The sequence below is a fragment of the Meleagris gallopavo genome, chromosome 4 (assembly GCF_905368555.1).
Source record: "Meleagris gallopavo chromosome 4, MGAL_WU_HG_1.1, whole genome shotgun sequence".
NCBI classification, from domain to species: domain Eukaryota; kingdom Metazoa; phylum Chordata; class Aves; order Galliformes; family Phasianidae; genus Meleagris; species Meleagris gallopavo.
The window spans coordinates 24,877,510-24,905,256 of NC_139407.1; the positions used below are offsets into that span (position 1 = coordinate 24,877,510).

The 27,747-nt window shown below is 42.1% G+C and overlaps 1 long non-coding RNA gene across 1 annotated transcript; it reads left to right on the forward strand.

Annotated features, from left to right (window-relative positions):
• The first annotated feature begins 5,947 nt into the window (after positions 1 to 5,947).
• LOC146544448 (uncharacterized) lies at positions 5,948 to 27,747 on the forward strand. Its single transcript, XR_014882777.1, has 4 exons — positions 5,948 to 6,033; positions 21,637 to 21,821; positions 23,787 to 24,105; positions 27,561 to 27,747. It is a non-coding gene; the product is annotated as an uncharacterized LOC146544448 (long non-coding RNA).

Sequence of the window (27,747 nt, forward strand, 5' to 3'; positions counted from 1 at the left end):
AACTTCCGCTAACTTTTGTGCTGGACAGCTTTAATCACATAACCAGGCAAATTAAAAAATGAAAACTATTTTCTTTCTACATAATTCCTGAATCATCAGTCAATCCAAATTCAGGTGAAACGTTGCCCAGTGAGGCAAATTAGACCTCAGCTTGGTTTTCCATAGTTGTATTGCAGAAGAAGCCTGTAGTTCTGTTTTGATTTGCATTCTGGGTAACAGCAGTTGCCTTGTTTTACTTAGAAATGTGTGGAACCAAATCTAGGGATGAATGATAATCCGGTGACCCCTGTTTGTGCAGCCTAAGAACCTACTCTATAATGACTTCCATGTGATGTTCAGTAACTCAAGTATCCGAGATCTGTTCTCCCCAGTTCAGAACCAGCCACCAAATTCAACATTTTGTCCCTCTCAAATATGGCATACCTCTTATAAAGGCTTACTGGTCACTAAATCACAGAGTCCTTATATGAGAAAGCAAGTTGACAGAGGCAAAGTTCTGATTTGGCTTTTATTTTCTTGCATACTCTCTGAACTGTAACTAATAAATGAAGTGGATCTATAGCTACATTGAACAGTATAATTGTATAGTTTTATAGACATCAGGTTATTCTTTTTAGATCAGTAAAATGCACATGAACTTTTAGCATGCATACCCTCTCCTCTCTTTTCCAGTATCTTGTACTTGACCATTAGTGACAGAAAACCCACAGTCCTCAAGCACTGTGCTCTCTGAAGCTCTCACGGGGATCTGTGCATCTTCATCATCTTAATTGTGAGCACACTGTGGGGCTGGGTTCAGTTCTTCCTGGCACAAAGAATTCTGCAAGCTCTCTCGTGAGACAATCCCATTTCTTGCTGCCAGCCAGGCTTCCCTCAGCCTCGTGTAACCGCTGTCTCCACTCCGCACGTGATGTTTGCAAAGAACAGGTAGTTAAATGGCAAATAAATCTGATTTCTTTCAGATGAAAACACAAGTCGGGTATGTCGCTGCTTGTTTTTGCTTTGACAGCCGCATCTATTAGGCAGTGATTTCTGGCACTTCCTCCTTGCTCCTGTCACCCCTCACAAACCCCATCACTGGAGGCCTGATGAAGTTGTGTGTCCCTGCAGCAGGAGCCATTCCTGCCTTGGCACAGCAAACTGCAGCACAGCACTGCACAGCCTGTGCGTGGATCCAGTTAAGTCTTGAAAGACTTTGTGGGTTATGACATTCCCCTAAATGTGCTGAGCTTTCTTTAACCTTTCATAAAACATTGTGATCTTTATGGACTGTATCATATTGTGCAGTAATGTGCTTTATTGTCCACAGAATAAGCTTTTCTTAAAGATAATTGGAAAGCTGGAAATGGCTGCTATCGGATGATTTTTTTTTAATACATTATTTCTGAAATGGGCCTGGTGTAATAATGACCCTATCTGTTCAAGATTTAAGATTTGTCTTGGCAGAGAAAATTGATCCATTTCACCTTTGTCTAATGGAAATTTTTATCTGGGATTATCTGTTTATGTAAATGAATGTTCCTCTGAAAAGAGAACTTGAGGGGGCTGTAAATCTCAGTGACACTTTAGTTTCATGGGGGGAAAATTGGAAAGGATTCTAGTATTTATCTGCCTGAAATTGGTTATAAAAACAAAATTATCTTCATGTACCTCCTGCATCTGATGTTTCCTGGAATTTCATTACCTTTTTGAGTAATACGATGTTACACTATATGCAGTATTCTCTGTGATTAGTCCCAGAATTGTTGGCGGGTTGCATCCTAGCATTATAATTATCGGGAAAAGGCGGCCTGTTTGGGGCAGTGGGATTCTGATTCTGTGTCCTAATGGGTACCAATTAGCACAGCCACATTATTCATAGAGCTCTGTGTGGAGCATTGGAAATACACCGCATGATGATTTTCCTTAAGTGTGTGTGGTAGTTTGTTTTGGTGGGCAATTGTTTTTTTTTGTTGTTGTTTGTTTTTGTTTTTTAATAAACTGAGGAATGAATCTAATTACAGAGGAAAACGTCTTTGGCTAATCAGCTTGTGCTGGCTGTTTGCAGAGCAGGACAGTGAATGTAGCATTTACACAGATATTTTGTACATCATCTTTAAGAGCAGTTTCACTGTTAAAGACGCAGACAAGATTTCCTGCCAAGTTTTCTCTTGAAACCCAGATGATACAGAACCAAATGGGCTGGATCCTCTCTGTAGCAGCCCTGCTGAAGAGCACAGTTTTGGGTTGTGCTTGCTAGCAGTGAGTGTGGCTCTCTAACACAGCTGTTGTGAATGCTCCCTCTTTTCTAGCGCTCAGTGAGACTGACAAATAGCTGACAAATAGCTGAGAGTGAATGAATTTTGAACAATGCTACACAAGAAGATGCAACTTTTCTGATCAAGTTTTGAAGTTGAACAAGATGAAAACCAAAGAAGTTTTTAACAGTATAATGACACGATAGCGTCAATTGCATGCGCCTGGAGGGAGCAGAAGAGCACGCACCAGACGTAAGTGCGTACTTAACTCAGGAAACTCATATACATGAAGGTATAAAGTAGTGCCACGTACTTTGAAATCTAATAAAGAGACCTAATTTTTAGATCTCACTGAGAGCTGCTGGTTGCACAGAAGCCTTGACAATCAAATTGATCCTTTTGCCTTGCTTCCCAAGTGAAGATAGGAGCTGACTTTGACACTCATCATCTGACTTTTCCTAGGTTGATTTCAATGAGAATTTGGCTGAAGGCTTTGAAGAAGAAAAGGTTTTCCCTCTGCTGTTGAAAATCGTGGTTGTAGCTGATACTGTATTGAGATACAATGTGATGATTTCAACAGCAAATAGTAGTGAGAAGAAATCAAATCAGCTTTTATCCACAGCTTTCATTCTTTGCTGCCTAGCAGATCTATCTTGTATCTTGAGTATCTTTGTGTTGGTTTATTTTATTTCCACAAAAGTTCAGGCAGGAATTTTCCCTCCCTAAGTTCTTTGGTTTTGTGACTTTCTGCTCTGTGTTTCAGGCAGTCTGCTAGAAATATACATTATTACCAGCTCATTAAATCCAGAATAAATGAAGTGGAAAATTACAGAACTCCATGGATTACAGTGCACCCAACTCAAAATAGAAATGTGTGATTAAAAACAAAATGGTCCGCATTTTAAAAATGCAGTAATAGTTTTGGGCCCAGATGGCAAAATATCGCGAGATGTTTTTTAGGATTGAATGGATGTAAATTGAATCTCAATGAGGGTACTCAAGGTGGCCCTCTCCAAGTGCAGGATTCATTCTAAGGAATGGTGAAGGAAAAGATGTATTTGTACTAGCGCCATGTAAGATAGTTGAAAACACTGGTCAGGTTGATGATTGGACTTGGTGATCTTGAAGGTCTTTTCCAACATAAATAATTCCATGATTCTACGAATGACAATGTCATCTGGCAATAAGACATTTCTAGGCAGAAGCCTGCAGTCTTGAGGACAGTTTGGCTGGCAGCATAACTACTCAACATTAAATACTACCATAGAAGTAAATTAACTCCTTGGTTCAGAAGAAGTTGTGCATGTGTGAGTATATGCATATGGAGAGAAGACATCCTTAATCTCCTCTCTTTGATTTGTCTCTGATGTTTTTGATAGAGTTTCACTATAGCTTAAGGAGACCAGAACTGGTGAATTGTTTTTCTGTATCTTTTGTGTCTCAGAATTGATAGTGAAAAAGAAAATAAACTGTTAGGATTGGGGAAATGCGAAAAGACAGGTAGATATTTTGCAGCATAGATGAAACTGAAGCTTGATTTCCCGGTGGCATTTCATCAGATCATTTGGGATCTGTAAAGCATTCCCAGTTTTGCATAGATCATATCATTCGTCATAAGACACAGAAAAAGAGAACGTTTTACAAAGTGTGGAATAAAGTACATTAAACACTAAAATGAAAATGAAGGTTATTGAATTAAAAATTCAGAAGGATTTTTTGTTCTTTTTGTTCCACAGCAAACATATGCCAGTCTTCAGCTGCCGTTGTGTTTCGTGTGTGAGCTGGAACTGGAGAAATATCTTTTTTCTAGCACAGAATAAATACTATTGAAGATTTGGAATTGGGGCTTTCTTTACTTCAGCTGAATTTAATGTCTACCTGGCTGCTGTAGCAAGGCATAGTAAAATCGCATCTCTGTCTCTTTTCTGCAACCTCGAAGAGCTGTTACACACAATGAAGAAAGGAAGGAAAAAAAAAAAAAAAAAAAAAAGTGGACCATCTGTAGATGCAGATGGGAATCTGTGGACGGTGTACAAGTTGCAGTCACTGAGTGAGCAGAGATGCCCAAAATATGTCATCCAAATTGACCAATCAGGCTGGTAAAGGGAACATTAGCCTGTTTGGATGCACAGCCATGCAGGCCCACCCCAGCAACTGTGCGGCTCACGTGGGCGCTTATGGACTTTTCTTCCCCATTGCTGCTCAGCAGCCGGAAATCAGAGCTACTTCTGCCCATCAGCTCCCACATCCAAAGACTAGCAAGTCTTGTTTTGGTTTTGTGGACTGTATTGTAAGAAATCTCTCTTCTTTTTTTTTTTTTTTCCTTCCCTTTTTATTTCTTTATTTCCTTTTTATGGTACACTGCAATATCTTTTACAGTATCTGTATGCTCTGACATATAGCTTGGTTATGACATGTTGTGATGCTACAATTAGTGAATAGATAGTTTGGTCTATCTGCGAACGGATGGTTTTGTTTTGTCAAGTAACAACTGAGTCTTCTTCGGTGACTTAGATTTCTTTTCTGTTCTGAAAGAGAACAAAACCCTGACAAGACTGCATTGTTGGGTAATTTAATTCTCAAGGGAAAAGATACTTTTCTCTCCTACTCTTGCAAAAAGGTTGATTTAATTGGAGGATGTCAACATTCCTCTCCACAAAACAGGTTGAACCTTGTGACTTTATTGAAGGTTAGGTAGCTTGTTTTGCCTTCATTTAAAAAGAAAGGAAAAGGAAAGATGAAGCAAGCAAGCAAGCAAACAAACAAAAAAAAATCCTCATCAAAGTTAATCTGCTTTTCACAGAAAGTTTTGATTTCTGTGCAGGTTATCCCAAGCACACGTTGCCCTGCCTTGGGAGATGGGAAGAGTGCAACATTGGGAAATGGTGGTTTTAGTTATACTTTCTATCATAACAATTTTGACTAGTGGTGAAGGGATTACGTTTGTTCTCTTCACACTGATGGGCCACCGTAGGTAAACGGAAATTGGGTTAGAGGAAGGAAGGAACAACCTTTGATGTACATGTTCCCAATATGAGAAAAAAAAACTCAGTGATTACTTAGATGTTGATTCGCAGGATCTTTTGCTTCCAGGATCTTTTAAAACCTGAGCCATAGTATGGGAACTCCCCACGAGGCACAGACCTATGCTGGCAAGAAGGTGCACATCCATACCTCAGTATATCTTTGGTGCTGATGTGGGGTGTGAGACTCAGACACCCATGGCTGCTGTTGAAACTCCATTTGGATTTTCAGATCTCAGGTAACAGAAATCACAGCTCAGCTGCTCACACAGCAAGCCGTGACTGTACTTAGGCACACTGCATTTGTTTGCCCAAGTGTCCAAAGCCAGTTTGCAATTCAGAGAGCGCAGTTGTGGCCATGGCAGATCAGCCTCGCCAGCATTTTCTTCGTTTGTATTTCACGCCACTTGTTCTTTTCAGTGTGCCTGGTGTTTTGTGAGCTGTAACGCGTCTCCGAGCCTGCTTATGCAGGGCTGCAGAGCAACAAGCCTCCTTGTAATGCCTTTCAGCATGGCTCCATTTATATTAATTGTGTCACTAAAAATATTCCCTTTTACTTAGGGGAGCAAGTCTGCCTCACAAATCATCCAGATAAGAAGAACCATATCCACAGTATGCAGCATTTTTAAGGCACAGATTTTTCCTCCAGTCGCTTTTAAATAACACCCACTCTTCTCTCCCTTGCAGGACTGAATACAGAAAGCTGGTGCATGCTACTGGCTGGCTGCCGTGGTTCACTGCAGAAGTGACTGCATTTGTCTAGAAACAAAATGGTGAGTGCAGCCCAGAATTGTTCAAAACTTTATCCTTAGGTACTGCAGTAGCAGTGAAAGGAGAAATCTTGGTCCTGTTGTGTTTGACCAAATATACCACGATGACAGCGTGTTTTGTTATGCATGTGGGTTGTTTACTGCCCACTAACTGAAAACCCTGAAAATGCAAGGGTAGTGTGCAGCAGAGTGGTCAGGCAGCTTTAACCTCAGCTGGATGAAGGTTTATGCATCAGTCAGTGGTTGTGAGCTGCAGAGAGATGCCTTCTGGTTTGTCGTCAGTCAGTGCTGTCTGCCCAGCCTCCAGGTAAGGAAACGGAGGCAGAGGAGTCACAGTGAGAACCAGTTGCAGAGCTGTATGTGACCCCTGAAGCACTTAATCCACAGCAACAGCTTTTTTGCTTTCATGGAGCAGCCAGCGAAAGCTTGTGGAGCATTGCCAGTGCCAACTTGCTGCAGCAGGGTCTCAGCAGAGCTCTTCCCTCCCACCCTTCCTGCTCCTCCGCTACTTATTCTATCTTCCCCGACTCCGTGCTTTCCCCTTGCCTCCTCCCAGTCTCTCCTCCCCTTCCCCCCCACCCTCACCCAACAAAGTCTTAGGTTCTTCCTCCTTGTAATTTGTCGCTAATCAGCTGTCAGCGTTGGAGCAATGATGAGAGGTTCATCTCTTGCTGAGGGTAATGGCCTTAAAAGTCACAGAGTCAATGTCAATGGGATCGCTCCAATTCAATCAGAGACCTGAATGAGAAATGGCCCCCGCTGACATTAGCACTCATTTTGAGCCCAAGCATCTGGGCCCTAGTAAATAACCATCAGTGGGTGGGTCCGGGGGACAGGTCATTAGCCCCACGAAAAATAAATATCGTTTCCCTTGATGGCTGCGAGTAATTTAGCTCAGACGAGGAAATTTCACCCTAGATTAAGTATGATGAGCCAATATCAGTCAGAGGAGGCCAAACAGTGAGAGCTTGATGAGATAGAGGGAAATTTATATGCAGCTGGCTGAATGCAAGATGAGCTTAAAGAAATGATGTACTCTTCCACTTTTCGCCGTGTGCAATGCTGAGCACTATGTCTCGTGCCACAAACACCCCCTCCTGGCACTGCTGAGACCCCAAGCTGTGGTCACACACTTGTGTGCAGCATGGCCCATCCGCCACCATCTCACACCCACTGGCCCAGCTCTGCCTCCCTAAAGCTGTGGCTGGAGGCTGGGGGCTGTCCTCCAGCTATGCCCGGAGCACAGATCAGCACGATGCAGTGTCCAGCTTGGTGGCAGATTCTCCAGGGAGACCCCAGTTGTGGCTGGGACATGACAGGATGGACACAGGGAGCTACAATACCAGGAAAAAGCTGAAGCAGACAGAAATGAAATGGAAATGGTGTGGAGAAGTAGGTTATTTTAAAAGACAAATGAAGGAGGGAAATGTAAAGAGAAGGAAGCAAGAGACCTTGCTGCATCAGGACAGGCTTTGGCTACCTCTCAAGGAGGCACTACTTCGATATTGGAGCCAGTGAACAATGCTAAGAACAGGTCAGATTACTTATGTGGCAGACCTGTCTTTGGCCTGGATCTCTTTCTGCCTGGTGCATTTCCTCATGCCTGGATACTTGTCTCATTTTTGCTCACATTCTCTCTTTTGCCCCAGTAAAAGCTGTCAGCCACAGAAGACCAAGAAACAGGTGGAAGTTTGCTCAGAGCATGGTCATTTTTGTGCAGAATGCTTCCATTAGAAGCTAGAGATTTCTCTCTATCAGCTAATCCACTGCCACACTGTGCTCCAGCTAATGACAAAGCATTTTCATCCCAGCTTCCTCTGAATCTTTTTCACTGTGCTCACTTCACCACCAGCAGCTTCCAGTGCAGCAGCAGATACGTTTTCGAGGAAGCAGTGCTAACTGTTCATATGTCAGCACTTTTTATGCCTACCTGAGCAGACACAGAAGTATCTTTGTCAGAATTCTGCTCTACATCATAAAACCTCTGCTAAATGCTGGGTCTTGCTGTTCTGCTGAAGGGTTACCAAAAGTGTGCAGAGCAACCAAATGAAGTACCAGGAGAACTACACTAAACACACTGCACCTGACCTAAAGACGTCTGGCTGCCACTGCAGAGATTTCCTTCCATGAAGTAAATCTAGTGTATGTCTGATCAGTAAAGCTATGATGATTTACCCAAAAGAATTCTTGGCCAAGATGGCATATCTGAGTAGAAGACAACATATAGAGAGAAAACTTGTACACAGGCACACCCTGCTTCCAGCCACCTTGTTTTGAATGGCTTTTACACCCTCAACATCCAGAGTCTGCAGCAAAGATGACCAGTGTATGAGATTCCCACGTCCCCAGGACCAAGCTGTCCTACAGTACAGTGCTGTTGGGCAGACTGACACATTTTCCTGAGGCATGGAAATCTTTAATTTTCAACTTTCCTTCTTATCTCCTAATGGTATGATATTGTTAGCTGGAGGAGGACTGCATGTGGTGTGGGGAGGAGAGCTGCTTTGTGTCTCAAGGTGAAGTAGTATATCCAAGACAAATAAGTGCATTAACTGAACTGTTCGTAGAGATGAGGAAATCCTTGTATTGTCCAAAGCACAAATGGAGCTGACAGGTCAACCCATAACATTTATCTTTGAGGATGTGTTTCGTGAGTGGAGATTCTTGCTGGTGAAATGCATGTGAGCTTCTCTTCTCTCCAGTATTTCTTTTACACATTCCTTGAACTCATCCTCATCTTGATGTAGCAGATCTGCATGTTCTGATGATTTTTTTTTAAGTGCAATAACAATCACGCACACACACACAAATAAATACAATAAAAAGTCTGCACTGTGATAATGGACAAAAATATCCAAAAGAAACAGAATGATAGAAAAGGATTGCTTTCAGGAAGTAGGTGTTCTTCTATAATGTGGTTTTCTTTGATTTTTTTAAAAGTCAGTTCTCCTCCCCATGGGATGGAGACTGCAGTAACATGTCTGTCTGCTGCAGCACTGCTTGGATGTCTCACGTAGGACTTGCTCACTCTGGAGACACAGTGCCATTTGCAGTGGCATTTAACAGATGAACTTCTCAGAGTGCTATACAAGAGTTTTTATATGCAACAGCTTTTCCCCTCTCTCCTCCCTATTTAGAAAAAAATCCTTTTTCAAGACTCCTTTGAGCCTGAACACAGTTCCCTTTGGAGGATGATGGTTTGCATTTGAGACTACTGCCAACAGCTTTATTTATCTCTGAGGACTGGTGTATGGGGCGGGTCGTAGCTATAGAGCCCTTCCGGTAATAAAGAGCATCTGTATAGCATTATGGAAATCACTGGAAATACAATGGAGGCAGAGAGATATGTCTGTCAGCTCTTAACTAGGACAGAAACGTACTTCCTATACAATAACATACAGATAGATGAATTTGGAGTTTCTTTATTGCACATTCCTACCACAAATAGACTTCTCCTTACGACAGCCTCCTGCTAGGATGCTTCAGCCCTAAATATCTTCTTTCTTGTATACTTAAGCTACAGTGTGCCCCGGTGTCTAGTGTGGACTACACTGTGACCTAACACAGGCAGATGTAAAGTTAGCAGACTTATAGCCATTAGGCTGGACCTGGCTTTGGCCCCATGCCTGCCCTGCTCCCTTGCCAAAGCAGAATTTACCATTTCTGGTATTTATTTATTTTTCTCTTTGGCATCTGATAAACATCATTCTCCATGATGCAGTATTTGTCTCTTGTTCTCCTGCACTGGTACACAGACAAATTCATGAACAACCTATTGAGAAAGTCCTGATGGTAGAAGGGGTGATGATGAATTGGGAGCAATTATAGCAGGTATTGTATGTGTCCTACAGCTGACGCCAAACTTCCCTTCCAATGCCAGTTGCCTTCTATCATCTGGTAAATGGATTGGATGTGGGCTTCTCCCAATTAAAGCCAGTGAGGTCATATACTTCCTAATTACAAGCTAGCCCATTGTGTCTAAATGTGACAGACATGTGCTTGGAAAATTGCTTTTAATGCCTAAATAAACATGATGAACTAAATGGCAGATTTCAATCATAATTGGAAGTGCTCAGCCTCTTGAATTTTGCTCTGACTTTCTGATAGCCACTTGTACTGCCGACCACCCTCATCTGGGGACATTGTGCCGTTGGCATTGCAATGCCACTGTGGGCCCTCGCCCTCTCCCCTTCTCTGGGACATTTGTGTTTGACAAGCATATGCAGCATGGTCACACAATGGGGAGCAGTACCGCCCTCCTACAAGAGGAGGAGAGGGCTGTGGAAGGACAGACAAAGCGAGTTTACACCAGCAGTGGGTGAGTGATCAGGTCTGGTACAATACACAGACAGCAGCACTATGCAGGATGGTTAAACAGAGAAACTCTGCATGTTGCTCAGAAATCGTAAGAGACGGCTGGGGCTGGGAGATGCTTCTATGTGGACAAACTGCTCCCAGTGACTTAGGGAAAAATCTGGACTGTTTCCAACAGACAAAAAATATGGCTCTGAATTCAGACCCCCCTCCCACCCCCGCATCAACCTCCTGTGCTACAAGTTTGAAGAGCAGAGGATAAAACTGAGTAGATATTCAAGAACAGCCTTTCAGGAGTGTATGTATGTAAAATAATACACTTATGCTAGGCCAAAGGCAATTTAAGTGTTACATTTTATTTCACACTGAAGGCAAAACACTGTTTCCCAGGCAGCTTGCTATTGCTTGCATATGTATTAGTTTCTATTGGTAGTATTTCCTGCAGAATTATCCAAACTGACTAAACCTGCACTTGTTACTTTCTTGTGTTTCATAATGGTTGACAGTAACATTAACAATAGCAAATGCTGGTTGTGCTCTGCTTCTACTCCATTCATTGAATGTTGCTTTGTTTCTGAAAACTTGAGTCTGAGTAAGGCAACTGGATTTATCTGCAGAAACCAATTTCCTTTCCAGTGGTATCTAAAATAGATGGTGTCATCACAGAGTGAATATGGAGAAGACCATAATCCCATCATGTTTTTCTGCACTTGGGAGCCAGCTGCTTAGATGTGTGCCAGGCTTTTACGCAGCGGCTTACGTGCTTGAGGGTTGGCCTGTAACAATGTGCTCTGCCAACATGTGCCCTGAATTCTTGATATCAGCTGGGATTCACAACATGCTCAGCCGTGAAGCATTAACCTGATGAGAGCGTGCTGACTTTTTAGGTTCAGCTGAATGCAGGCTGCTGGAAGTTCTTCCTGGCTCCTAGACACAGGCAAGTGCTCTACCTAAATGTGTGTTGGAAGGAGGTTGCATATATGTGTGTCTCCTGCCCTTGTTTCTTGGGAATGTCCTTTCCTCAGTGTCTAAGTACAACCAGAGACCTCAAGTGCATCACATAGGTATCTTGAGTTACACCTGAGCAGAAGGATTTTATCACAGCAGGATGGAAGTGAGAACTTTCGAGGTTTTTCAGAAGTAGCTTTTGTAAGAAGGGGTTTATGTCAGGCTGAAGTATTGAAAGCAAGTTAGGGCTTTTGTTAGGAACTGACTTACTTTTATTCTCCTTTCCAAGGAATGCCAAGGGCAGGAAAGGCTTGGAACTGGAGAATGGCTATTGACTATGGCTTATTGCTCCTTTCCACAGACAGGTTTTCATGTGAATTGTCACTATTAGATCTTCTTTGAGGGGTGTGGATGTTTTCTGGCTTTAAAATAACTCATAATCTACTCATACCTACTGGTGCTCAGTAGAACCAGGGTGGATGGGGCTCTGGGCAATCTCATCCAGAACTTGATCTACTGATTGGTAATCCTACCTGTGACAGAAGAGTTGGAACTTGCTGATCCTCAAGGTCTTTCTCAACTCAAGCCATTTTATAATATTCAGCACCAAGTAAGCAGCCTTTCTATTGGGACTGAGGAGCTGATGTTTGTGATTCAGTAGAGGTGGTAAATAGATACAGTAAAGACTGGGCCAAAAGCTGGCTCAGGCAAGCAGTATCATTTAGTCTGTTTCAAATGGAGTGGTGGAGATAGTGTCTGCTAGTCTTGTTTTAGCATGCCTTGGTATATACATGCAGTGTAATTATGTACATAACTTAAAGATTGCAAGCTCTCTTCAACTCAGTGCTTGAAGTTATGTGCCAGCATAAGCATCCAACTAGACTGGAACTTGACTCAACAGGCATGTTGTTGTGGATAACATGCTTGCCCTATGCTTTGCTGCTTGAATCCCCTAGTGCTGCCTGAATGGAGAGTATTCTCCTCCCGCCCTGTTGTACACATGCAGTCTCTGATGCGGGGCTGAAACAATTCCCTTTGCAAGCTGTATTTTATCATGGGAACTGATGGGTGTCAAACTTACATTGGTGTCAAGACAAATGTGGAGTGCTTGGGGCCTACAGTAATCTGTTGTGCCCTGTTGTTTTATGTTGATAGCACGCTGGTACAATTTACATCAGCTATTCTTTCTTACCTTGAACTGTAAAGTACAGCAGCTGTTGACTTCTTATTTACAGCACTGTAAGTGTTTAGGCTATGCTTCTGACAAGCACACACATATTTCATGGTGCTCTGCATCATCCCAGACCCTGATAGAGTGATCACATGGACTGATTATGAGGTACTGTGCAAGAAATAGCTAGCATGAAGAGGAAGAGGTCAGCTCTGAAGATTTGGTGTAAATTGCTGTTGATGTTGGAGTTCTCTCTCTGCCAACTGCTACTTGTTCTCAAACTGCTTGCAGGAGCTTTGCTGTCTGAGAGTAGCAGCGCTCTTTTGAATTTGAGTACAGTGTATCAACATACAAAAAAGTTACTGGAGAAGTGGAGGTACAAAGTCTGAATGACTTTTGTTTCCTGTTTCCCATGGGAGGTGTTTCTGAAAGTTAAAAATGCAAATAAAACATGGATGCATTCATAGTGAAGTTAGGTGGGAGCTGTAGCTGAATCTGAGCTCTCATTGAATACACTGCTGTATCCCATCTTTAGATCAGGTGTGTTGAAGCATGAAATGAAGGCTTTATTACCCCCAAGATATTTGTAGTACAAACTGGCATGGGAGAAGGGTTGTTTGCTGCAACTCTGCAGAGGATTTCTGTCCTTTGAAAATGATGTGAAATGAGCACTCTTTATTTGGCACAAGGTATAGACATTAGACACAAAACAGGTCTTGCCAGTAAGGGCTTCATTCCTAGGGTGTAAATTTAATAGCATCAACCAATTCATTCTAAATGACCTGGCTGTTGCAGGCACAACATTTTCTGGAAGAAAAGAAATGTGCAGGTAGCCAAAACAACAGCTTTGATCTCTCCCTAACTTTTTGTAAGGTTAAGTGAATGCCATGCAAATTTGGGATGCCAGGAGAACATCTCTGCTTCTGAAAGATAGAGAATAAAATTGTGCTCAAGCAAGTGCTCTTGCCTGCAGAAGATGTGCTTCTTCCAGTAGAAGTGAATTGAGTATTTCCTTCAGGACATGGCAAATAAGTACTCTGCTCTTCAGCAGACTCTGAATTTGGATTAGTCACTTAAGGAAGATCCTTAGAGGTGTTTGCTGAATGACTTCTTGGTGATTTCTTATGGGATATAAAGGATAGAGTGTCTTTGACAACCTAGGTCTTGCACTCTTTGGCTTCACCAGTACAATTTTCACTGCCATACTCAAAATGCAAGCAGACAAATGCTGGAGTCGTTCTCCAGTGGCTTCATCTTCTGCTACAATTGTGGTTTCTATGAGGATAAACACAGTGAAGATTGCAAAGTGCTTACTGGATAATAGGAGCCATATAACTACCTGACATGGATAAGCTGCTCTTTTGTGCCTGTGTCTGGTAAGGAAAAGCTTTATTTATTCTGACAGCATCCTCTAAGTGCTGAGCATCCCCCTGGGCTTCACCTGATGCCTTCAGCTTGATTGCTGCCAGCCCTGCAGCCTTCCACTAACTCTTTCCCACACATCATAACCTACCATTAGCCCTTTGCCTCAATAGAATTCATTTTCAGAGACCTGAATCCACCACCACCTTTACTGCATTGTGCATAGGATCCTCCTTTCTATCACCGCAGCCACAGAGAACCAGTGCACAAAAGCAAGTTTGTGGCTGGAATTTGCTGCTCCTTTTCTGTCCAGATGGTCACTTGCAGCCCCACTTGACCTCTCAAATACAGGCTCTGGACTCAAAAGCAGGAATTAGCAGGCTTCATCTTCTCCTTTGCAGCAAACTGTGAAGAGGTTCGGCAGGAGGTTGACTTCAGGGAGAGGCAATGTATTGGAACACATTGCAAAAGACACTTGCAAGAAAGCATGGATGAGTAAATGAAGGCTGCTTTCTGCCTGTATCTTGAGCTCCCCTTCCAGCATGCTTGGAGGGTCCAAAGACCCATGCTGAAAAGGAGAACTCCCCCAGGTGTTTCACAGAAATGTTTTCTTTGAGAGTGGTCCCACCTCTTTGAGTGGGCAAGTTGGCTCTCTCCTATTCTTGGCACTTTGCCCTGACCATCCCTCTTCCCTTTGTCTTTGACCATCTCTTACTGGCAGTAGATGTAACACTGAATACTAATTGGAGTGAATTCTTCTCACACAAATGGTGAATACTGGTAGTGAAATGGTGATGGAAGAGTGGTTTAGGACATACCTGCATTGTGGTAGATAGAAGTCCCTATCAGTACTGCAATCAGTTTGTGGATACTGAAGAGTATCTATCGCATATTAATTCCAGATAACTAGTGTTAGAGCTAAGCTTAAGTTTGGTGCTCATCTGCTTTGTTTCCATGTTTTCTCCTATAGCGATCTGTTCTTTTCTGAATGCTTTATATGCTGAAGTAAATACATTTATTACTCTGCGTATGTGATTTGTTCTGTACGTATCTGGGACTCCCTGTAGAATGTGATAAGTTCATTCTTGCTTTCCATAAGAGTGATTTCAAATAGTCAGTGCCATGCTAAGCTACATACATGTCAGACAAAAAAAGTCCCCGAGTAAGATAAGAGTGTGAATCATTTGATGTTCCTGTTGTTTTATTTCTCTTTGAGTTGTTTCAAGTTGCAACGTGCTTTTGTTTTGTTTTGTTTTGTTTTTTAAGTGTAGGCAGTATATAATATATTTCAGACTCTGCTGGTGCAAGCAATTGGGAGTCAGTAACTGCTTTCTCTTGTATTAACGCAGGTTTTGGATCCTGTGTTATCTGCCTTTCCTTTCCTTGATTGAGAGTAGTGTAGAAACAACTTGTCAACTCAGTAAACCTCAATCACCTCAGAGTTTTGAAATGAATAGTCAGGTCCTCTCTCAGCTTCAGGGCATATAGTTCCAGTAACATCCTTATGACTGGTTACTGGAAATCAAAAGCTTTTCCAATAGGTATAAGTGTGAATGTGAAATGTGACCAGCTTCCTCCAGATCTCTAGGCTGAATGCTAGAATCAAACACAAACTCATTACTAAAACTTCACCTCCATCATCCATGGAACAAGATTTTACCCAAGCAGATACTACATAAAATCTGAGTATTTCAACATTTGGCTCTATAGAATATAGCTTTCTCAAAATGGAGAATGTCAAACACAGAAGCAAACAGCCAGCATACAGGAAAACATACTGCAAAAGTCAAAAGGTTTCAAAGAAGACGTTCTGGGATTTAAAGTGTCATGATCAGCACAGTACTATGGTAGTATTGTTCACATGTGTCAGCTCTGGGAAGAGAATGTCTATCTCCTGAGTCTCTGTCCAATGTAACAGCAAGATCATTCTGTTTGTGAAACGATGGCATTTTAATCAATTGAAAAAAGCAGCTTGAGCTGGCAAAGCTCGTCTTGCTTCTCCCTCTTTTTTTCTCCCCTTTCCAGCACTCATTTAATGCAGCTAAACTGTGGCCAGAAAGATTTTGTAGAGAGCAGTTCCAACAACATTCTCTCCAAAACTAGACACCCTCAGCTCCTTATTCCTGCCAGGAGCAAATTTTTAGGAGTGATTGATAAAGTCCCAGGCCTGGGGGCTTTGTAATGGAAGTGCTGACAGACCCTTAACTGTAGGATTGTGAAATGCAATGCTGTAACACAGTGAATAATATTCATGAATCTGCCATAATGCTGGATATTATCACTCATTACCATTGTAAGAAAGGGGTGATTAAACTAATAGTTACTGAGAGACATTTCTGGTGACAGGAGGCAATGATTAGGATGAACTGACTTCAATATACATTTAGAACTGGGAATAATGGGATGTGGCAGGAAGCCAATAAGTGAACATGGCCCACAGCTCTGATCAATGAATTACTTTTTTTCCGCTTTACAGCAGTACATGGTGTTTAATGAAAAATCAATAGCCCCCTGTAATTCAAAACTGTAATCAATCGTTTGACCTGAAGCTTTCCTTTTTTTTTTTTTTTTTTTTTTTCTTTTTTCCTTTTCCCCCCTCCCTTTCCAGAGAAGATGTCTTCAGCTGAGGACACAGTTCAGCTGCAAGGTGCAGTACTTCACAGGGCTTGCAGAAGGAACCTGACACAGGTCTGATGCAATTTACACCAGCTGCAGAGTATATAGATGAAGGCCTGGGGATGGGCTAGGTTGAGTGTTGTTGTACTTTTGCCTTTCCTCTGCCCCTTGCAAGGTGGGGGGATGAAATGAGAATGCCTCGTTTCTTCTTTACCCCCTCATCAGTGGTCATAAGGGGTTTTGGAGCAATCCGTCCAATTGCTTGAGAGCATCTGTGGCCTGAGGAATGTTGAGAATAGCTCACAGGTGTTCAGTGACACTGTGAGGATTGTTCTATTTCTGAAAGGAAGTTCTTCCTATGAGGCAATACTCAGGCCAGGTAGGTCCTTGGGACTCAGCCAAGTTCCATCAGTTGACACTATTGGCTCTGATTTGTTAAGCCTTTGTTTTGTATAGGTATCAATTCAGCTTTGTTCTGAGCTCATCAACAGAGAAATGACAGAGAAAAATAATGCAACTGAGCATCTTTCAGAAAAACTCAAAACCACGCTTCAATCATGTAGGTAGATCTTGTCATCCATGTCTGTCAAATGATTTTATTGTAAACACCAGGAGAAAGGAGGAACATGGTGCTCGAAACAGGTAGGAAATCCACACACATCTTAAGTGCCTGTTGACTCAAGCAGGTTATGCAACTTTAGGTGTTAGAGACAATTCTGTTACATACTAAAGGAGAAAGTTTTCTGTCTGAATTTCACTGTGAAGTTGAAGAGAGATTACTATTGGAGATGTTAATGCGATCTATTCAGGGTCTTACTGGACTAAATAGGCAGCAGGTGTGATCATAGAATCATAGAATGGCCTGGGTTGAAAAGGACCACAGTTATCATCTAGTTTCAACCCCATGCTATGTGCAAGGTTGCCAGCCACCAGACCAGGCTGTCCAGTGCCGCATCCAGCCTGGCCTTGAATGCCTCCAGGGATGGGGCATCTACAACCTCCCCGGGCAACCTGTTCCAATGTGTCACCACCCTCTGGGGGAAAAACTTCCTCCTAATATCTAACCTAAACCTCCTCTGTCTCAGTTTAAAACCATTCCCCCTTGTCCTATCACTATCCACCCATGTGATGTCTGATGTAACTGTTATTACTCCTGATTTGCACTAGTGAGAATAGGAAGAAGAGTAATGTTGGCAAGTCTCAGCAGCACCTTCTTTGAAAGAGTAACACAACAGATTGGCAGCATTTCTGGTAGTTACAAGGGTATTTCCAATAATAAAACTTTACTCTCATCAGCTCACCAGGGAAGAGAAGAAAGTTTTTAGAAAGTTTAGGTTTATTTTGTAGCTGCTGAAGTTTGTTTTTCTTTTCTTTTTTTTTTTTTTTTCCTCTTCTCTTTCCCTTGCTGGCTGCTTGCTGTAGTCCTGTCACCAGAATCAAACATTATCTCCAAAGGAAGAAAACAAGATACTGACAATGGCAACGACCTGCCTACTGCAGGATTATTCTGAGCTGCCTGTGCCCGCCTGCTTTATTCAGTCTACTTCTAAATGATTCAGTGACAAAATGTCACCCTTTTCCATTCCAAAACAACTCACAAATGAGAAGGTTGCTTCTCATAACCTAAATGCAAAGATATAATTGTGCTATGTCATTTTTGGCTCCTCCTTTGCCACTGACTAAGCAGTTCCCTTCCTTGAGATGTGGGCAAAGCTATAAGTGAGAGCATCTCTCTGGTTCCTCACTCCTCACCCACACCCCCTTGCTATTTGTTGTAGTGCATGAGGAGAAGAGAGCAAGCATGTGTCTTTGAGTTTGACGGCTCCCTTCTGCTTCTCCGTCTTCTGCGTCCTCTTCTTTACTGCACTGACTGTTAGCTGAATGGCTGATTTCCTGGCACAGGGACAATGCTGGTCCCTTGGCGGGGAGCTGAGCACACACAGTATTGCCAAGCAACACTTTCCAATGGATTGTGTGTGCCACAACTCTTTCTTGGTGTCACGTGCCTCAGTCTTCCTTTTTTTTTTTTTTTTTTTTTTTTTTTCCATCCAGCAAAAATGCATTATGCAGTGGGATGTAGGAGTGAGTGGGTAGAAATGAGATCTCAGTGGGCTGGGAGAAAACATGAGAATCTCGAAGAGCTGGAAGGTTGTTCTTTGCCCTCTACTAAAGCTACTGAGACTCTGAAGAAGGGGAGTGAACGTCACCCAGAAATAATGTCTTCTGGGATATCTAATGGCAGTCCTCTTGGGCTCATTCCCCAGACTGCCCCCAGATCAGGCTGAACATGGCACTTAAAGCACTCACACTAGTTCTAAATGTCCTTTTTGGCCATGAACATGCATGTGTGGCTTTTATTTCTCTTTGATTTCAGGAGCCTGAGTAGTGACACTATTATGCTGCTATGGGCTCATGCCAAAGTGGTCTTTGCTGTGGTGCCTTTTCTCTCCCGTGCTCCTCAGTGATCTTTGCTGCTGTTTATTCTGAAAGAGGATTTTGGGATTTGGCTTCAGAATTTGGAGTTAATGCCTTAAACACACAGAAAACAGAATGAGGGAACTAGATCCACAGTACCATGTCCATCATCACTGTCACTGGAACGGTGGGTACCAGGCACCACCAGGCAAGAACACTGCTGATAACAATATGGGAGTCCGAGTGGCGATAAAATTCTCAATTTGGATGTTGCAGATCTCATCCCATGAATGGAGTGAGTGAATTTGCAATAACGCTGCAATTGGTGCAGTAGCAGCTTGTCAGGCGGCTCCTAGAGCAACACGAGCTCTCAAGCTGTGGTAAATACACTCTGCATCACAATTATGTAACAGAGCACATCCTGTCCTGCACTCATTTGCTGAATAAAAAGGGCCAGCTTAAAAAGGGTGCAAACTGGGATGGTGCCATCAACTTCCATGGATGAGGACTTAACCCTGGGCAGTTCTCTAAAATCTCGCTCTCCATCTCTTTATCTCGTCTCATGCCACTTACAGACGAACCTGTGTTCTTACCTTCTGCTGCTTGTGTGACTTAATTGATTTCTATTTTTTTAAATGCTATTTGTTAATTCACATTGTGTCTTTTGCCGACCAATTATATGCATGGCCATATTGTGTGACTGCAGCAGTCTGGTGCAGTGCAAGGAATGCCACATCATGTGCGACGCCTCATCTCCATGAGTAACCTTGTCACTGTGCTAAATGAATACATGAATACAGTACAGCCAGGAGAGATTAAACGTATTGACCAGTGCCTCTAATAACCATAGAAATGTCATTGTTTTTCATTTTTTCCCCCCCTTTCTTGTTTTCCTGACACATTTTGGTCTCCTTTTTGCTTTTCCCCTTTTCCCTTAAGTAGAGATGACACAGATCAATACCTTTGATGGAAAGTAATAATCAGGCCTATTAAGTGACAAAGGTTTACTCTGTAACAGCTGTGCTGGCGGGAGAGGAGAGCTTGTCTGACTAATGAATCATGAAACAATCAGGCAGTAGCCATTTGTGTTTAGATCTGTAAATATGGTGTGGTTCAAGTGCCAGACCATCTCCAGCACTCCAGCTGGGGGCACAGATGGTCCACATTCAGAACAGCACAAGTGTAAAGAAAAGCTTTTTTTTTTTCTTCCACCCCCCCCCCCCCCACTAGTTCCCCCACCACCCTTTTCCTTCTCTATCCCATGCTGCCCCTCTCAGAGGAATGGATCAGGTTGCTTTAGGATAAACTTGTGTTGCAGGGAAGTCATAACATCATCCCTCGGACTGAGCAGCTCTCATCAAAATATTTGCTGTCTTGCTTGTCTGGGAAAAAAATCACAGCAAAACTCTAATTCGCAGATGCTCTATAAGAGATTCTCATGTTTTTGACTAAAAATTAGTGTTCATTCCTTGCTTTCTACCCTTTTGATTTCGTCTTCATTCTCTAATAACAGATTTCTTCCTGAAAGGCATGATGACGTCAACTTTCTGGGTCCTAAAGGACAGTTCGGTGTCACATCAAGATTTCTAAGCTGGAGCACAGGCCTGTCAAGGGAGATGGAAGAATAAAGTTGTCAGGGAGCTCAAGCTGTTTCCCCTATCTTGACTTCAGCTGATTCTTTCATCCAATACTTGTCATTTATGTCCCTTTTCCTTACTCTGTTGGAGGAGGCTAAGAATCCCAGCTGACACCACTGAAGATACTTCCCATTCCTTTTTTTTTCCCAAGAACCTGTACCACGGTAATGAGTATACATTGAATGTTTCCTCATCTGCAAAGAAAACAGTATATCAACTCATCCTGTTTATGTAATATATACAAGCTCAATTTTGATGAGTTTCACTGTTTAAAATACAAATTTTAATGCAGTGAAAGACCTACTTTTCTGCAGTCTCTTACATTTATGGAACTCCATAGAACCCAAGCAATGGGAAAAAAGTGTGATACAGATCATAATTTCAGGCCACAAAGTTCTTTCTATCATCAGTATGTGCCATTGGAATTTAGCTGCCCATTGACAGGAAGCTTTCTAAGCTGGAACACTTAGATTTTTTTGCAGCACGTAAACATGTTTCTCTGTGTGTGTGCCTTTATAAATATATGTGACGTATTCATTTAGCATAACCTTCCTAACCTAAGCACTTTCAGCTGTACCTCAGCTTGGTTTTGTTAAAGATGAATTCATGCAGTAGCGCAGTTGTTACTGCAAATATGTATTCTTTGGCTCTACATCTGATTTCTTTAGCTGCAAATTGGTGAATGAGTATGTGATGAAGCAAAGAAACAGCTTTATCACACACCAAAGTTGGCTTGCTGGCAAATTCATGGAAGTAACGGGGACAGAACCAGGTGAGCATTCAGCCAAGTGACTGTGTGGGATTAGCACTTTTTGGAATAGAGATGCTGGGTAGTAGACCAAATGTGTGCATAAATATACATCTGTCTAATCTCTGGTAGAATTATTTTTAGATAGTACTTGAAAAATATTTTATCTGTCATTGATTAACAAGGGAGATGGTGCTGGGTTACCATTGTCAGGATCAGTCAGTGTTGGAAAATGATGAGTTATGGCAGTGTGATCTGCTCTTCAAATCTTCCTGAAGAAGGCAACACTGGCAGAAAAAAAAGAGATAGCTTTCCATTCTTATTTCAGTACTCGTTTATCGTAGGAGTATCAAGTTAGCTAACACCTCTGTTCTTGTCATCTATTGCTTTTACAGATTGCTACTCCCTTGGCAGCTTCCTGGCCACAGAGGTGAACCTTCTAGGAAGTGTCTTTCCAGTGGCTCTTACCTAAGGCTGAGGATCCAGCTGGGGCACCCTGTACACTTCTGCCCTTGTTCTCTGCTGCATCTCTTGTGATTGTTCCTGCTCAGGCTACATTGCACTGCGAATGTGAGCAAATGTGAGTCAGTGAAGGTATTTGACCTCTTGGTAATTTATGCTTAGTTCACTCCTGCTGTCTAAATAACTCTACAGGAAAAGACACCTCCCTGTGTGAAAGACAAGTAGGTTTCTGTGCATGCATTCTAGCTGCTTCTGATCCTTTGACAGCCTACAATGGCCAGAAAATGTAATATTTGTGATCAAAGGTTTTGATCTGCAGCACCTCCTGAGTAAGTCATCATTGCTTGAAGGTTGAAATAACTGCCAAGAATAGAGCAGACTGTGGACACTTACTCTGTAAAGTCTGCTTTCTATTGCACAATTGAAAGAGAACCCAAGGGGGTTCAGTGAACAAATCTCTGTGGCAGGCCCAACAGTTGGACTTTGTCTCTCCTTCCTACAGTGAGTTAGAGCACAGATCTCTGCTAGTCCAAAATGACCTGAAATGGAGTATGATTTAATCATCTCTATTTTGGACTGTGTGAAGTGTGCTTTATTAATTAATTTTACTAAATAATTATACAGACCTGTTCAACCTGGCAGAGCTAATGAGAAGTTGTTGGCTGTCATCGTTTGACAGTGGTTTTCATTGCTCAGTATCTTTGTGGAAGGCTGGTTTTGACTCTGATCTTTTCTTTCCCTCTCTCTTGGCTTAGCAAGGAAGCCTTGATAACTCAGGATGATGCTGTCTGGAGTAGTGATACAGAGCAAAAGGGGAGAGGGAACATTTTTCTTTTCCTGTTTTAAGACATCATTTTGTGTGGACAAAGGAGCAAGTTTGTTTTAACCATAAGAAATACATATTTTGTGGATTTCAACAATACTGCCATTCTTTCAAAAAATCACTTTGTATGCCACTCATTTAAGCTGTTGAATGGTTATGTCATGCAAAAAGGTGGATGAGAGAGAAAAGCCCCAGATTCTTTCAGCTTGATCTGTGCAATCGATAAAGCTCACTAAGGTAATTACTCTCTGATTTAAAACCTGTTTTTCTATTTGCAAAGTTATTTGCTTGCACTGACCAAAATGCTGCAGAGAACAAAAAAGAAGTTATAACTCACGTAAAAAATAGTTTCTTCAGGAAGTTGTTTCCATCCCTGTCTCATCCAATTACCCCTTTCCCTTTCTTCTTCTTCTTTTTGGAGGGGAATAATTTTGTTTTTCTTATGAGCGAGGCTTAATTTTGCTTTTTGAAGGCATCTTCTTAGAAAAAGCAACCTGGGCCGTGCACAGCTGGCTTTTGAAAACTGAGTTTCTACTGAAACTTCCCTGCTATTATCTTGACAATCTTATTATTATCAAAGCATGCAAATATTAGGTGTGACAATGAATGCTCACGGCAGGGAAGAACGTAACTTGGCCATCAGAGGAAGGGAGCCACTAACAATTGTGCCCCCTGTCACAAAAACCATAATAATTTAATATTCTCATACTGGGAGTCTCCATTTTGTTGGGCCTGCATAGAGCTGCTAAGTGCATTGTTTCCTTTTGGCCAAATCACCAGGGCCGTTCCTTGAACATTTTGCAAGACTTCAAATAGCGGATCATGCTGATAATGACTTGAGGGCAGGATTTTTTAATTTTTTTTTTTTTTTTTTTTTTTTTACGCCTAGGAATAAATGATTTAACTATTAAACAGAGTCAGGCTTCTAGCTTCTGAATGTAATTTATTTCAAGGTTGTGTTAAACTTGTTAGTAGATCAATCGTTTTTCTTCTTTTGCCAGCCTGCTTAGCAAAAGATAGCGAAGACAAATCAGCTAAATGTCATCGCCTCAGTATATTTGAAGTGTCACATATTGTAATAATTAACTACCAGCTGCATTAAGTGGGTATGATTTTTATTTTTTAGATTGTGTTTGTTCTGAGCACCTAAAATTTCTCAGTATATAACAGGAGGTGTTGAATGTTGTATTTTAAAGACAAATTACTTCACAAATTGGACAATTGTGTGATTTTAATGGCTGTTCTCCCTTCTTTGCACAGATTTGCTAGCTCACACAGAAGTCAGACGTTGGTTGTCCCAAGCCTTCCTGGAAGATGCCTTTCAAAACCGATTTGTTCCATATCCACTTTGAGCTGTGTAGAAGAAAAGCTATACAGAGAGAGAGCTGAGCCTGGCAGAGCAGGCTGCTTGAGACGAATTTTTTACAGCAGAGGAATAAATGATTCTCAGGAAACACAGTCCTGGGTACGAACTGTTGTCTTCAAAAAGACTTGGATTTATCTGTTTATTGCATGAGGAAGCTCAGCAGCAACTAAGGAGCAGGGGCAATACCAGAAATATCACAGACAATAGCTGCTGGTAAGTGGTCACTTAAAAGCCGTTAGGACGCATTCTCTCTATTTCTCACCTCTACTTGTGTGTCTGTATGCATGTACACTGAGTGTGTAAAATCCAGCAGTCGTACACCTGAAAAATGTTAAAAATTGGTTGAGGAAAGTTTTCTAATAAATACAGTGTTACACTTTTAAACACATGCTGGAGATTCCCATGACCACAGGGGTCCTGCCTCTTGTTTAACAGCCTGGTGGTCTGAAGCATCAAGGTCAGAGTGCAGCTATTGGTCTGCGTGCCTTTTGTCTGTGCTTCCAACTTAGGCTGGTGAAAAGGATAATCGTGTCTGAGCCAACCTTTGCTTCCAAACCCGCGCCATTGGAAGCCTGTTCATGAATTATTATGGGGAGATGCTTATGCTGGGTGGCCATTTAGAGACAAGGAGGAGGCGTCGTTCTGCAAAGTGGGTACTGGGGGCAAGGTTTGGGTTAAGTTAGCTGAGGCATCGAGGTTAACACCCTTGATCTTCCTTTGTTGAATGTGGTGGGATTTTTGGCACACACAAAGACAGGGTGGCAATTCCTGCATTTCAGTAGAGTTTACCAGAGCCCTGGCAGCAGACAAGCCTGTATGTATACAAGGTCTCCGTTTGTTTTTGGCACAAAACTGGGAGCTCTTCTCGTGCTGCAGGTATATATCACACAGAGCTCAGTGAGCACAGGCATGCAGGACACGGGGGGACCGAGAGCATATGGAGAAAGATTTGTCTTTTGATACGTCTGCTGTCCTGGAGTCTAGGAAAAACATTTTTCTTCTTCTTGTGTGCAGCTCCATTTCTCCCTCCCTGTCTTCCTTTGGAAGTCAGTGAAGCTACAGCTGGGAGAGGAACAGAAGAACATGACTTGTTGCTGCTGAATACAGGGATGCTTGTAAAAATCCAAAAGCAACAGATTGCTTATAAGAAGAGAGACCACGCCCTTTATACCACTGACCTCCAGCTCCTTTCAGTAACTGAAAACAGGGCTTCGGACAGGAATAGTTTTTTAGCCATAGGCAATCAGTGTAGCTTCAGGAAAGTTGCTATATCTGACTTCAATATCTCAATATCGTCCAGTTCTACAGTCAGTTGCAGTTTCTTAATCTGGGTTTGAGCTGTTCACAACTCTCTGGGGTTAAGGAATGTTGCCTGCTGGGCACGGGTTTCCAGCACATACCATCACATGTGCCTTCTGCAGCCTGTTGTTTCCAGATGCTGTGGCTGTCACTACAGTGAGCTGAAAGGACCCTTGCTCAGCACCAGCTGAGCCAATTCCCAGATCCTTACAGCATGGATAATCAGGTTACATTTAAATTAAACTTCCTATGGAAATTCATAAAGTTGCATCAAAAATGCCTTGTAATTTGGGAGTCAGCTGAATTCCCATTTCTGCCTTTGCAGATTCTTGTTCTGTGAATGCATGCAAGCTGTGAGAAGGGCATAGTCTTGGATATTCTCTGAGCTGTTATTCTTTATCAGTGCTTTCTCTGGGCCAGTGTTGGAAATCACCTATGGGAACAGAAAGTACTTAGTGAATGCTCATCACAACAGACATCAAACTACTAGTGGAAGAAGTCTCTGTAGAAGGATGTGGGTCGTCATAGGATGACATCGTTTTGTACTCTGAATTATTAGCGCTTTATTTTTTTTTTTTTAACCTTAAGTATATAGGCATCTCCACAAGCAACCTGTGTCTTGGGAAGATTCTAAGAGCTCAACCTCTGCAAACAGCTGCTGTGATGTCTTAATTAAAACCAACTTCATACATATGCTTCTCCACCCCCAAGAGAGTTATACCAGCTCCTCACTCCAGTGTGGAGTGATCTTTTGGCTCACTTTCATTGCTTGGCCAATGTCACACGGCCCAAGTTCTGTGGAACTCCTGGAAAGGGAATGCTGGGCCAAGTTCTGTCTTTAATTCAGTTTGTGCTGGGTTTACCATCACTGAAGTGGGCTAGGGAGAATGACATCATGAAAAAAACTCTACCTAGGAAAAGAGAAAAGTGTTAACAGAAGGCTGCAGAACTCCTCAGGAACTTGGGAAGTCAGTGGCAGACACAATGCAAGTCTGGTAACAGTGTGGGCCAGAGTACCAGTGTCTGGATTCTCTAACAGTGTGAAAACAGTGATTGTTGAACTCAATGCAGGCCTATGGTGAATAGCAAGGGGGGCCAAATGTGGCATTCAAAAGTCTTTTTATTTTTCACTTCATTTTATTTGTTCCAAGTAATGATGGAGAACAGCAAGCCTGAAAAATGTATAATTTTGTCACACACCACACGGATAAACTTGCTGTGTACACCAATGGAGAGCGATGGCGGAGAAGAAAAGCATCCTGGACTTAAATCTAGCTGACTAATACTAAGCTGAAAATAAGTCTTTCCTAGCTGTGGAACTGTTGACATTGAAAGAGATGAGAATTGCAGCTAGTGTGACATAGGTGCCTAAATTTGTGAAAATCTTTCAGTAGTTAGTGAATATTGTTTTGATCTGGAGTGCACGCTGCTGCTGCTGCAAATGAATGAATACATGTAAAATGTTTCTCAATCTTCAGTCAGAGCCTGAAGAATTGTTTCAAAATCCTGAGAAGATGCCTACAGCACTGCTGGTGAACTGAGGGTTAACTGGAATGTCACCTCCTGGTCCCTCTAGTTGGGCTTATTTGCCATGGTATGGCTTCCAATGCCATTTTGGATACTCAAGGATGTGAAAAAATGGAGCAAAATCAATGCAAAGTGGGCTTAAAGTGACTGCTCTACTAAATGTCAACTGAACAACTAAATATAACCCTGAAAGTAGAATTTATGCTTTTCACTCCTTCGCTTTTTTATTGTGGTGAGAAAAAAGCCAGGAACTCAACGGGCTGTAACTTTAATAGGTCATTCCAGCCAGTGCTTACCTTTACAAAATCCTGATAATACAGAGAAGACAATACAGTGATCAAAAGCAGTGATGAGATTTTTTAGCAGCATTAACCGTCATGACCTAGCAAAATGAAAGAAAATGGTTTAACAGAACTGTCAGATCCAATATAGCTAATAAAGGCATGGATAAATGTTTATTACGTACCGGAGACAGATCATTTCTGTACAGAAATTGAGGATGACCTTTACTGATAACTCTTATCTGCCTGATATCCTGAATAAGAAAAAGAGGGGGAGAGAGGGCTGCACTATTGCTGATATTTATGAAAGGTGGAAAAAAATTACACTTTGCAGATGACTGTTTTTAGAGCTCTCAGGAAAATAAAGATATGGATGTTCATTCTGCAAGAGAGATCCTGAGCTCTAAGTTGACTGTATCAAATGTAAGGAGCATGTTCAACTAGGAGATTTTTTCATAGACTTTATTTTCATGCAGTTTTGTGTATTTATGAGTGTCCATGTTTGGGGGACTAATGGTTGCACTCGCACTGACTTTTCTCTCTGTGTATGATGTTCCCAAGCTACTCGAATGATCTTCCTGCCAACACCCACACCTGAAAGGAGATTTCCAAAAGAAGACAGCTTCCAAAACTTCTCAGAAAGACTCAGTGGCCAGACTTGTGGGAGAAAACTGGAAATTTAGGCCATCTACTTATGACTGTAAATATAATGCAAGCTTTTTGAGGAAATCTGGCCCTTCCGTACCAG